Source organism: Spea bombifrons, chromosome 1 (genome assembly GCF_027358695.1).
Source record: "Spea bombifrons isolate aSpeBom1 chromosome 1, aSpeBom1.2.pri, whole genome shotgun sequence".
Classification (NCBI taxonomy): Eukaryota; Metazoa; Chordata; class Amphibia; order Anura; family Pelobatidae; genus Spea; species Spea bombifrons.
Genome location: NC_071087.1, coordinates 151,809,791 through 151,820,997, shown reverse-complemented (window position 1 = coordinate 151,820,997; position 11,207 = coordinate 151,809,791). Strand labels below are relative to the sequence as shown.

Sequence of the window (11,207 nt, the reverse complement as noted above, 5' to 3'; positions counted from 1 at the left end):
AACTCGCTTGCACGTTACCTTCCTTCAAAAACCACAAGAGTCGAATGACCAAGGAAAGCTTCTTCTTACCCTGTGTAATATCACGCATGGCATTCTATTAAACCCTCTTGAACTTTCCAATGATCTTTTGTGAGTGTGTTGCTCAGATCGTATTATAAACCATGAAACATCATGTAACAGTTTCAGTCTTTGGATACATGTAAAATGAAGACATGGTTAACATGTGACTTCTTGTTTCAGTGTCTATAACATTTGGCCCAGTAGAGGAAGCACATGGACAATCTCTTGTCTTTTCTCTCTGCCAACATCCATTTGAATAATTTCCTATTATTTGTCTCGTTCTCCTTTACAAGTCTTGCCCATTTTTGACCTTCTTTCCATTTGTACAGAAGGACAGTAAGCAGAAGACCAAACATCATTGAGGGAATATTTTACTGGACGGGGTTGTGTGATGCTACATGCCATGTGTGGTTCCATGGTGTAATGGTTAGCACTCTGGACTTTGAATCCAGTGATCCGAGTTCAAGTCTCGGTGGAACCTAATCTTTATTTATATGTTCTAACCACACTTGTTCTCCAGCCTACTTTCCACAGCACAAAGAGGGAATCACAAAATGTCAGTTCTTACCTGTTGGCATTCTGTTAAAAAAACAAATATTCCCCATTTGCTGTTTTCTTTCTTGCTCACACAGGAAAATTCTATTCTAACCCTGTGTAATATCATTCATGGCATACTATTAAACATCTTGAACTTTCCAAAACCATCCCTTCTGCATCTCAAGGAGGAAGTGACCAAGAACAGTTTCTGTTCTTATGATTTGTTCTCATCGCTGTTGGCACACTATAAAACATATTAAACATTATGTTAAGTCGGTCATCGGATGGCCACAGCTTGGTTCCATGGTGTAATGGTTAGCACTCTGGACTCTGAATCCAGCGATCCGAGTTCAAATCTCGGTGGGACCTCATCTTTAGCGTTAACTCGCTTGCACGTTACCTTCCTTCAAAAACCACAAGAGTCGAATGACCAAGGAAAGCTTCTTCTTACCCTGTGTAATATCACGCATGGCATTCTATTAAACCCTCTTGAACTTTCCAATGATCTTTTGTGAGTGTGTTGCTCAGATCGTATTATAAACCATGAAACATCATGTAACAGTTTCAGTCTTTGGATACATGTAAAATGAAGACATGGTTAACATGTGACTTCTTGTTTCAGTGTCTATAACATTTGGCCCAGTAGAGGAAGCACATGGACAATCTCTTGTCTTTTCTCTCTGCCAACATCCATTTGAATAATTTCCTATTATTTGTCTCGTTCTCCTTTACAAGTCTTGCCCATTTTTGACCTTCTTTCCATTTGTACAGAAGGACAGTAAGCAGAAGACCAAACATCATTGAGGGAATATTTTACTGGACGGGGTTGTGTGATGCTACATACCATGTGTGGTTCCATGGTGTAATGGTTAGCACTCTGGACTTTGAATCCAGTGATCCGAGTTCAAATCTCGGTGGAACCTAGTCTTTATTTATACACTTGTTCTCCAGCCTACTTTCCACAGCACAAAGAGGGAATCACAAAATGTCAGTTCTTACCTGTTGGCATGCTGTTAAAAAAACAAATATTCCCCATTTGCTGTTTTCTTTCTTGCTCACACAGGAAAATTCTATTCTAACCCTGTGTAATATCATTCATGGCATACTATTAAACATCTTGAACTTTCCAAAACCATCCCTTCTGCATCTCAAGGAGGAAGTGACCAAGAACAGTTTCTGTTCTTATGACCAAGAACAGTTTCTGTTCTTATGATTTGTTCTCATCGCTGTTGGCACACTATAAAACATATTAAACATTATGTTAAGTCGGTCATCGGATTGCCACAGCTTGGTTCCATGGTGTAATGGTTAGCACTCTGGACTCTGAATCCAGCGATCCGAGTTCAAATCTCGGTGGGACCTCATCTTTAGCGTTAACTCGCTTGCACGTTACCTTCCTTCAAAAACCACAAGAGTCGAATGACCAAGGAAAGCTTCTTCTTACCCTGTGTAATATCACGCATGGCATTCTATTAAACCCTCTTGAACTTTCCAATGATCTTTTGTGAGTGTGTTGCTCAGATCGTATTATAAACCATGAAACATCATGTAACAGTTTCAGTCTTTGGATACATGTAAAATGAAGACATGGTTAACATGTGACTTCTTGTTTCAGTGTCTATAACATTTGGCCCAGTAGAGGAAGCACATGGACAATCTCTTGTCTTTTCTCTCTGCCAACATCCATTTGAATAATTTCCTATTATTTGTCTCGTTCTCCTTTACAAGTCTTGCCCATTTTTGACCTTCTTTCCATTTGTACAGAAGGACAGTAAGCAGAAGACCAAACATCATTGAGGGAATATTTTACTAGACGGGGTTGTGTGATGCTACATGCCTTGTGTGGTTCCATGGTGTAATGGTTAGCACTCTGGACTTTGAATCCAGTGATCCGAGTTAAAATCTCGGTGGAACCTAGTCTTTATTTATATGTTCTAACCACACTTGTTCTCCAGCCTACTTTCCACAGCACAAAGAGGGAATCACAAAATGTCAGTTCTTACCTGTTGGCATGCTGTTAAAAAAACAAATATTCCCCATTTGCTGTTTTCTTTCTTGCTCACACAGGAAAATTCTATTCTAACCCTGTGTAATATCATTCATGGCATACTATTAAACATCTTGAACTTTCCAAAACCATCCCTTCTGCATCTCAAGGAGGAAGTGACCAAGAACAGTTTCTGTTCTTATGATTTGTTCTCATCGCTGTTGGCACACTATAAAACATATTAAACATTATGTTAAGTCGGTCATCAGATTGCCACAGCTTGGTTCCATGGTGTAATGGTTACCACTCTGTACTCTGAATCCAGCGATCCGAGTTCAAATCTCGGTGGGACCTCATCTTTAGCGTTAACTCGCTTGCACGTTACCTTCCTTCAAAAACCACAAGAGTCGAATGACCAAGGAAAGCTTCTTCTTACCCTGTGTAATATCACGCATGGCATTCTATTAAACCCTCTTGAACTTTCCAATGATCTTTTGTGAGTGTGTTGCTCAGATCGTATTATAAACCATGAAACATCATGTAACAGTTTCAGTCTTTGGATACATGTAAAATGAAGACATGGTTAACATGTGACTTCTTGTTTCAGTGTCTATAACATTTGGCCCAGTAGAGGAAGCACATGGACAATCTCTTGTCTTTTCTCTCTGCCAACATCCATTTGAATAATTTCCTATTATTTGTCTCGTTCTCCTTTACAAGTCTTGCCCATTTTTGACCTTCTTTCCATTTGTACAGAAGGACAGTAAGCAGAAGACCAAACATCATTGAGGGAATATTTTACTGGACGGGGTTGTGTGACGCTACATGCCATGTGTGGTTCCATGGTGTAATGGTTAGCACTCTGGACTTTGAATCCAGTGATCCGAGTTCAAATCTCGGTGGAACCTAATCTTTATTTATATGTTCTAACCACACTTGTTCTCCAGCCTACTTTCCACAGCACAAAGAGGGAATCACAAAATGTCAGTTCTTACCTGTTGGCATTCTGTTAAAAAAACAAATATTCCCCATTTGCTGTTTTCTTTCTTGCTCACACAGGAAAATTCTATTCTAACCCTGTGTAATATCATTCATGGCATACTATTAAACATCTTGAACTTTCCAAAACCATCCCTTCTGCATCTCAAGGAGGAAGTGACCAAGAACAGTTTCTGTTCTTATGATTTGTTCTCATCGCTGTTGGCACACTATAAAACATATTAAACATTATGTTAAGTCGGTCATCGGATGGCCACAGCTTGGTTCCATGGTGTAATGGTTAGCACTCTGGACTCTGAATCCAGCGATCCGAGTTCAAATCTCGGTGGGACCTCATCTTTAGCGTTAACTCGCTTGCACGTTACCTTCCTTCAAAAACCACAAGAGTCGAATGACCAAGGAAAGCTTCTTCTTACCCTGTGTAATATCACGCATGGCATTCTATTAAACCCTCTTGAACTTTCCAATGATCTTTTGTGAGTGTGTTGCTCAGATCGTATTATAAACCATGAAACATCATGTAACAGTTTCAGTCTTTGGATACATGTAAAATGAAGACATGGTTAACATGTGACTTCTTGTTTCAGTGTCTATAACATTTGGCCCAGTAGAGGAAGCACATGGACAATCTCTTGTCTTTTCTCTCTGCCAACATCCATTTGAATAATTTCCTATTATTTGTCTCGTTCTCCTTTACAAGTCTTGCCCATTTTTGACCTTCTTTCCATTTGTACAGAAGGACAGTAAGCAGAAGACCAAACATCATTGAGGGAATATTTTACTGGACGGGGTTGTGTGATGCTACATGCCATGTGTGGTTCCATGGTGTAATGGTTAGCACTCTGGACTTTGAATCCAGTGATCCGAGTTCAAATCTCGGTGGAACCTAATCTTTATTTATATGTTCTAACCACACTTGTTCTCCACAGCACAAAGAGGGAATCACAAAATGTCAGTTCTTACCTGTTGGCATGCTGTTAAAAAAACAAATATTCCCCATTTGCTGTTTTCTTTCTTGCTCACACAGGAAAATTCTATTCTAACCCTGTGTAATATCATTCATGGCATACTATTAAACATCTTGAACTTTCCAAAACCATCCCTTCTGCATCTCAAGGAGGAAGTGACCAAGAACAGTTTCTGTTCTTATGATTTGTTCTCATCGCTGTTGGCACACTATAAAACATATTAAACATTATGTTAAGTCGGTCATCTGATTGCCACAGCTTGGTTCCATGGTGTAATGGTTAGCACTCTAGACTCTGAATCCAGCGATCCGAGTTCAAATCTCGGTGGGACCTCATCTTTAGCGTTAACTCGCTTGCACGTTACCTTCTTTCAAAAACCACAAGAGTCGAATGACCAAGGAAAGCTTCTTCTTACCCTGTGTAATATCACGCATGGCATTCTATTAAACCCTCTTGAACTTTCCAATGATCTTTTGTGAGTGTGTTGCTCAGATCGTATTATAAACCATGAAACATCATGTAACAGTTTCAGTCTTTGGATACATGTAAAATGAAGACATGGTTAACATGTGACTTCTTGTTTCAGTGTCTATAACATTTGGCCCAGTAGAGGAAGCACATGGACAATCTCTTGTCTTTTCTCTCTGCCAACATCCATTTGAATAATTTCCTATTATTTGTCTCGTTCTCCTTTACAAGTCTTGCCCATTTTTGACCTTCTTTCCATTTGTACAGAAGGACAGTAAGCAGAAGACCAAACATCATTGAGGGAATATTTTACTGGACGGGGTTGTGTGATGCTACATGCCATGTGTGGTTCCATGGTGTAATGGTTAGCACTCTGGACTTTGAATCCAGTGATCCGAGTTCAAATCTCGGTGGAACCTAATCTTTATTTATACACTTGTTCTCCAGCCTACTTTCCACAGCACAAAGAGGGAATCACAAAATGTCAGTTCTTACCTGTTGGCATGCTGTTAAAAAAACAAATATTCCCCATTTGCTGTTTTCTTTCTTGCTCACACAGGAAAATTCTATTCTAACCCTGTGTAATATCATTCATGGCATACTATTAAACATCTTGAACTTTCCAAAACCATCCCTTCTGCATCTCAAGGAGGAAGTGACCAAGAACAGTTTCTGTTCTTATGACCAAGAACAGTTTCTGTTCTTATGATTTGTTCTCATCGCTGTTGGCACACTATAAAACATATTAAACATTATGTTAAGTCGGTCATCGGATTGCCACAGCTTGGTTCCATGGTGTAATGGTTAGCACTCTGGACTCTGAATCCAGCGATCCGAGTTCAAATCTCGGTGGGACCTCATCTTTAGCGTTAACTCGCTTGCACGTTACCTTCCTTCAAAAACCACAAGAGTCGAATGACCAAGGAAAGCTTCTTCTTACCCTGTGTAATATCACGCATGGCATTCTATTAAACCCTCTTGAACTTTCCAATGATCTTTTGTGAGTGTGTTGCTCAGATCGTATTATAAACCATGAAACATCATGTAACAGTTTCAGTCTTTGGATACATGTAAAATGAAGACATGGTTAACATGTGACTTCTTGTTTCAGTGTCTATAACATTTGGCCCAGTAGAGGAAGCACATGGACAATCTCTTGTCTTTTCTCTCTGCCAACATCCATTTGAATAATTTCCTATTATTTGTCTCGTTCTCCTTTACAAGTCTTGCCCATTTTTGACCTTCTTTCCATTTGTACAGAAGGACAGTAAGCAGAAGACCAAACATCATTGAGGGAATATTTTACTAGACGGGGTTGTGTGATGCTACATGCCTTGTGTGGTTCCATGGTGTAATGGTTAGCACTCTGGACTTTGAATCCAGTGATCCGAGTTAAAATCTCGGTGGAACCTAGTCTTTATTTATATGTTCTAACCACACTTGTTCTCCAGCCTACTTTCCACAGCACAAAGAGGGAATCACAAAATGTCAGTTCTTACCTGTTGGCATGCTGTTAAAAAAACAAATATTCCCCATTTGCTGTTTTCTTTCTTGCTCACACAGGAAAATTCTATTCTAACCCTGTGTAATATCATTCATGGCATACTATTAAACATCTTGAACTTTCCAAAACCATCCCTTCTGCATCTCAAGGAGGAAGTGACCAAGAACAGTTTCTGTTCTTATGATTTGTTCTCATCGCTGTTGGCACACTATAAAACATATTAAACATTATGTTAAGTCGGTCATCAGATTGCCACAGCTTGGTTCCATGGTGTAATGGTTACCACTCTGTACTCTGAATCCAGCGATCCGAGTTCAAATCTCGGTGGGACCTCATCTTTAGCGTTAACTCGCTTGCACGTTACCTTCCTTCAAAAACCACAAGAGTCGAATGACCAAGGAAAGCTTCTTCTTACCCTGTGTAATATCACGCATGGCATTCTATTAAACCCTCTTGAACTTTCCAATGATCTTTTGTGAGTGTGTTGCTCAGATCGTATTATAAACCATGAAACATCATGTAACAGTTTCAGTCTTTGGATACATGTAAAATGAAGACATGGTTAACATGTGACTTCTTGTTTCAGTGTCTATAACATTTGGCCCAGTAGAGGAAGCACATGGACAATCTCTTGTCTTTTCTCTCTGCCAACATCCATTTGAATAATTTCCTATTATTTGTCTCGTTCTCCTTTACAAGTCTTGCCCATTTTTGACCTTCTTTCCATTTGTACAGAAGGACAGTAAGCAGAAGACCAAACATCATTGAGGGAATATTTTACTGGACGGGGTTGTGTGACGCTACATGCCATGTGTGGTTCCATGGTGTAATGGTTAGCACTCTGGACTTTGAATCCAGTGATCCGAGTTCAAATCTCGGTGGAACCTAATCTTTATTTATATGTTCTAACCACACTTGTTCTCCAGCCTACTTTCCACAGCACAAAGAGGGAATCACAAAATGTCAGTTCTTACCTGTTGGCATTCTGTTAAAAAAACAAATATTCCCCATTTGCTGTTTTCTTTCTTGCTCACACAGGAAAATTCTATTCTAACCCTGTGTAATATCATTCATGGCATACTATTAAACATCTTGAACTTTCCAAAACCATCCCTTCTGCATCTCAAGGAGGAAGTGACCAAGAACAGTTTCTGTTCTTATGATTTGTTCTCATCGCTGTTGGCACACTATAAAACATATTAAACATTATGTTAAGTCGGTCATCGGATGGCCACAGCTTGGTTCCATGGTGTAATGGTTAGCACTCTGGACTCTGAATCCAGCGATCCGAGTTCAAATCTCGGTGGGACCTCATCTTTAGCGTTAACTCGCTTGCACGTTACCTTCCTTCAAAAACCACAAGAGTCGAATGACCAAGGAAAGCTTCTTCTTACCCTGTGTAATATCACGCATGGCATTCTATTAAACCCTCTTGAACTTTCCAATGATCTTTTGTGAGTGTGTTGCTCAGATCGTATTATAAACCATGAAACATCATGTAACAGTTTCAGTCTTTGGATACATGTAAAATGAAGACATGGTTAACATGTGACTTCTTGTTTCAGTGTCTATAACATTTGGCCCAGTAGAGGAAGCACATGGACAATCTCTTGTCTTTTCTCTCTGCCAACATCCATTTGAATAATTTCCTATTATTTGTCTCGTTCTCCTTTACAAGTCTTGCCCATTTTTGACCTTCTTTCCATTTGTACAGAAGGACAGTAAGCAGAAGACCAAACATCATTGAGGGAATATTTTACTGGACGGGGTTGTGTGATGCTACATGCCATGTGTGGTTCCATGGTGTAATGGTTAGCACTCTGGACTTTGAATCCAGTGATCCGAGTTCAAATCTCGGTGGAACCTAATCTTTATTTATATGTTCTAACCACACTTGTTCTCCACAGCACAAAGAGGGAATCACAAAATGTCAGTTCTTACCTGTTGGCATGCTGTTAAAAAAACAAATATTCCCCATTTGCTGTTTTCTTTCTTGCTCACACAGGAAAATTCTATTCTAACCCTGTGTAATATCATTCATGGCATACTATTAAACATCTTGAACTTTCCAAAACCATCCCTTCTGCATCTCAAGGAGGAAGTGACCAAGAACAGTTTCTGTTCTTATGATTTGTTCTCATCGCTGTTGGCACACTATAAAACATATTAAACATTATGTTAAGTCGGTCATCTGATTGCCACAGCTTGGTTCCATGGTGTAATGGTTAGCACTCTAGACTCTGAATCCAGCGATCCGAGTTCAAATCTCGGTGGGACCTCATCTTTAGCGTTAACTCGCTTGCACGTTACCTTCTTTCAAAAACCACAAGAGTCGAATGACCAAGGAAAGCTTCTTCTTACCCTGTGTAATATCACGCATGGCATTCTATTAAACCCTCTTGAACTTTCCAATGATCTTTTGTGAGTGTGTTGCTCAGATCGTATTATAAACCATGAAACATCATGTAACAGTTTCAGTCTTTGGATACATGTAAAATGAAGACATGGTTAACATGTGACTTCTTGTTTCAGTGTCTATAACATTTGGCCCAGTAGAGGAAGCACATGGACAATCTCTTGTCTTTTCTCTCTGCCAACATCCATTTGAATAATTTCCTATTATTTGTCTCGTTCTCCTTTACAAGTCTTGCCCATTTTTGACCTTCTTTCCATTTGTACAGAAGGACAGTAAGCAGAAGACCAAACATCATTGAGGGAATATTTTACTGGACGGGGTTGTGTGATGCTACATGCCATGTGTGGTTCCATGGTGTAATGGTTAGCACTCTGGACTTTGAATCCAGTGATCCGAGTTCAAATCTCGGTGGAACCTAATCTTTATTTATACACTTGTTCTCCAGCCTACTTTCCACAGCACAAAGAGGGAATCACAAAATGTCAGTTCTTACCTGTTGGCATGCTGTTAAAAAAACAAATATTCCCCATTTGCTGTTTTCTTTCTTGCTCACACAGGAAAATTCTATTCTAACCCTGTGTAATATCATTCATGGCATACTATTAAACATCTTGAACTTTCCAAAACCATCCCTTCTGCATCTCAAGGAGGAAGTGACCAAGAACAGTTTCTGTTCTTATGACCAAGAACAGTTTCTGTTCTTATGATTTGTTCTCATCGCTGTTGGCACACTATAAAACATATTAAACATTATGTTAAGTCGGTCATCGGATTGCCACAGCTTGGTTCCATGGTGTAATGGTTAGCACTCTGGACTCTGAATCCAGCGATCCGAGTTCAAATCTCGGTGGGACCTCATCTTTAGCGTTAACTCGCTTGCACGTTACCTTCCTTCAAAAACCACAAGAGTCGAATGACCAAGGAAAGCTTCTTCTTACCCTGTGTAATATCACGCATGGCATTCTATTAAACCCTCTTGAACTTTCCAATGATCTTTTGTGAGTGTGTTGCTCAGATCGTATTATAAACCATGAAACATCATGTAACAGTTTCAGTCTTTGGATACATGTAAAATGAAGACATGGTTAACATGTGACTTCTTGTTTCAGTGTCTATAACATTTGGCCCAGTAGAGGAAGCACATGGACAATCTCTTGTCTTTTCTCTCTGCCAACATCCATTTGAATAATTTCCTATTATTTGTCTCGTTCTCCTTTACAAGTCTTGCCCATTTTTGACCTTCTTTCCATTTGTACAGAAGGACAGTAAGCAGAAGACCAAACATCATTGAGGGAATATTTTACTAGACGGGGTTGTGTGATGCTACATGCCATGTGTGGTTCCATGGTGTAATGGTTAGCACTCTGGACTTTGAATCCAGTGATCCGAGTTCAAATCTCGGTGGAACCTAATCTTTATTTATACACTTGTTCTCCAGCCTACTTTCCACAGCACAAAGAGGGAATCACAAAATGTCAGTTCTTACCTGTTGGCATGCTGTTAAAAAAACAAATATTCCCCATTTGCTGTTTTCTTTCTTGCTCACACAGGAAAATTCTATTCTAACCCTGTGTAATATCATTCATGGCATACTATTAAACATCTTGAACTTTCCAAAACCATCCCTTCTGCATCTCAAGGAGGAAGTGACCAAGAACAGTTTCTGTTCTTATGACCAAGAACAGTTTCTGTTCTTATGATTTGTTCTCATCGCTGTTGGCACACTATAAAACATATTAAACATTATGTTAAGTCGGTCATCAGATTGCCACAGCTTGGTTCCATGGTGTAATGGTTACCACTCTGTACTCTGAATCCAGCGATCCGAGTTCAAAGCTCGGTGGGACCTCATCTTTAGCGTTAACTCGCTTGCACGTTACCTTCCTTCAAAAACCACAAGAGTCGAATGACCAAGGAAAGCTTCTTCTTACCCTGTGTAATATCACGCATGGCATTCTATTAAACCCTCTTGAACTTTCCAATGATCTTTTGTGAGTGTGTTGCTCAGATCGTATTATAAACCATGAAACATCATGTAACAGTTTCAGTCTTTGGATACATGTAAAATGAAGACATGGTTAACATGTGACTTCTTGTTTCAGTGTCTATAACATTTGGCCCAGTAGAGGAAGCACATGGACAATCTCTTGTCTTTTCTCTCTGCCAACATCCATTTGAATAATTTCCTATTATTTGTCTCGTTCTCCTTTACAAGTCTTGCCCATTTTTGACCTTCTTTCCATTTGTACAGAAGGACAGTAAGCAGAA

General features: G+C 39.5%; 19 non-coding genes across 19 annotated transcripts; all 19 read left to right on the top strand.

Moving 5' to 3' along the window:
• Window positions 1-469: 469 nt before the first annotated feature.
• On the top strand, window positions 470-541 carry TRNAQ-UUG (transfer RNA glutamine (anticodon UUG)). Its single transcript has one exon. It is a non-coding gene; the product is annotated as a tRNA-Gln (tRNA).
• Window positions 542-894: 353 nt separating this feature from the next.
• TRNAQ-CUG (transfer RNA glutamine (anticodon CUG)) lies at window positions 895-966 on the top strand. The gene has a single exon. It is a non-coding gene; the product is annotated as a tRNA-Gln (tRNA).
• A 482-nt stretch (window positions 967-1,448) lies between these two features.
• Window positions 1,449-1,520, top strand: TRNAQ-UUG (transfer RNA glutamine (anticodon UUG)). The gene has a single exon. It is a non-coding gene; the product is annotated as a tRNA-Gln (tRNA).
• A 367-nt stretch (window positions 1,521-1,887) lies between these two features.
• TRNAQ-CUG (transfer RNA glutamine (anticodon CUG)) lies at window positions 1,888-1,959 on the top strand. Its single transcript has one exon. It is a non-coding gene; the product is annotated as a tRNA-Gln (tRNA).
• A 482-nt stretch (window positions 1,960-2,441) lies between these two features.
• On the top strand, window positions 2,442-2,513 carry TRNAQ-UUG (transfer RNA glutamine (anticodon UUG)). The gene has a single exon. It is a non-coding gene; the product is annotated as a tRNA-Gln (tRNA).
• Window positions 2,514-3,420: 907 nt separating this feature from the next.
• On the top strand, window positions 3,421-3,492 carry TRNAQ-UUG (transfer RNA glutamine (anticodon UUG)). The gene has a single exon. It is a non-coding gene; the product is annotated as a tRNA-Gln (tRNA).
• Window positions 3,493-3,845: 353 nt separating this feature from the next.
• TRNAQ-CUG (transfer RNA glutamine (anticodon CUG)) lies at window positions 3,846-3,917 on the top strand. The gene has a single exon. It is a non-coding gene; the product is annotated as a tRNA-Gln (tRNA).
• A 482-nt stretch (window positions 3,918-4,399) lies between these two features.
• On the top strand, window positions 4,400-4,471 carry TRNAQ-UUG (transfer RNA glutamine (anticodon UUG)). Its single transcript has one exon. It is a non-coding gene; the product is annotated as a tRNA-Gln (tRNA).
• A 341-nt stretch (window positions 4,472-4,812) lies between these two features.
• On the top strand, window positions 4,813-4,884 carry TRNAQ-CUG (transfer RNA glutamine (anticodon CUG)). The gene has a single exon. It is a non-coding gene; the product is annotated as a tRNA-Gln (tRNA).
• A 482-nt stretch (window positions 4,885-5,366) lies between these two features.
• Window positions 5,367-5,438, top strand: TRNAQ-UUG (transfer RNA glutamine (anticodon UUG)). Its single transcript has one exon. It is a non-coding gene; the product is annotated as a tRNA-Gln (tRNA).
• A 367-nt stretch (window positions 5,439-5,805) lies between these two features.
• TRNAQ-CUG (transfer RNA glutamine (anticodon CUG)) lies at window positions 5,806-5,877 on the top strand. The gene has a single exon. It is a non-coding gene; the product is annotated as a tRNA-Gln (tRNA).
• A 482-nt stretch (window positions 5,878-6,359) lies between these two features.
• TRNAQ-UUG (transfer RNA glutamine (anticodon UUG)) lies at window positions 6,360-6,431 on the top strand. The gene has a single exon. It is a non-coding gene; the product is annotated as a tRNA-Gln (tRNA).
• Window positions 6,432-7,338: 907 nt separating this feature from the next.
• On the top strand, window positions 7,339-7,410 carry TRNAQ-UUG (transfer RNA glutamine (anticodon UUG)). The gene has a single exon. It is a non-coding gene; the product is annotated as a tRNA-Gln (tRNA).
• A 353-nt stretch (window positions 7,411-7,763) lies between these two features.
• On the top strand, window positions 7,764-7,835 carry TRNAQ-CUG (transfer RNA glutamine (anticodon CUG)). The gene has a single exon. It is a non-coding gene; the product is annotated as a tRNA-Gln (tRNA).
• Window positions 7,836-8,317: 482 nt separating this feature from the next.
• On the top strand, window positions 8,318-8,389 carry TRNAQ-UUG (transfer RNA glutamine (anticodon UUG)). The gene has a single exon. It is a non-coding gene; the product is annotated as a tRNA-Gln (tRNA).
• Window positions 8,390-8,730: 341 nt separating this feature from the next.
• Window positions 8,731-8,802, top strand: TRNAQ-CUG (transfer RNA glutamine (anticodon CUG)). Its single transcript has one exon. It is a non-coding gene; the product is annotated as a tRNA-Gln (tRNA).
• A 482-nt stretch (window positions 8,803-9,284) lies between these two features.
• Window positions 9,285-9,356, top strand: TRNAQ-UUG (transfer RNA glutamine (anticodon UUG)). Its single transcript has one exon. It is a non-coding gene; the product is annotated as a tRNA-Gln (tRNA).
• Window positions 9,357-9,723: 367 nt separating this feature from the next.
• TRNAQ-CUG (transfer RNA glutamine (anticodon CUG)) lies at window positions 9,724-9,795 on the top strand. The gene has a single exon. It is a non-coding gene; the product is annotated as a tRNA-Gln (tRNA).
• A 482-nt stretch (window positions 9,796-10,277) lies between these two features.
• TRNAQ-UUG (transfer RNA glutamine (anticodon UUG)) lies at window positions 10,278-10,349 on the top strand. Its single transcript has one exon. It is a non-coding gene; the product is annotated as a tRNA-Gln (tRNA).
• Window positions 10,350-11,207: the final 858 nt, after the last annotated feature.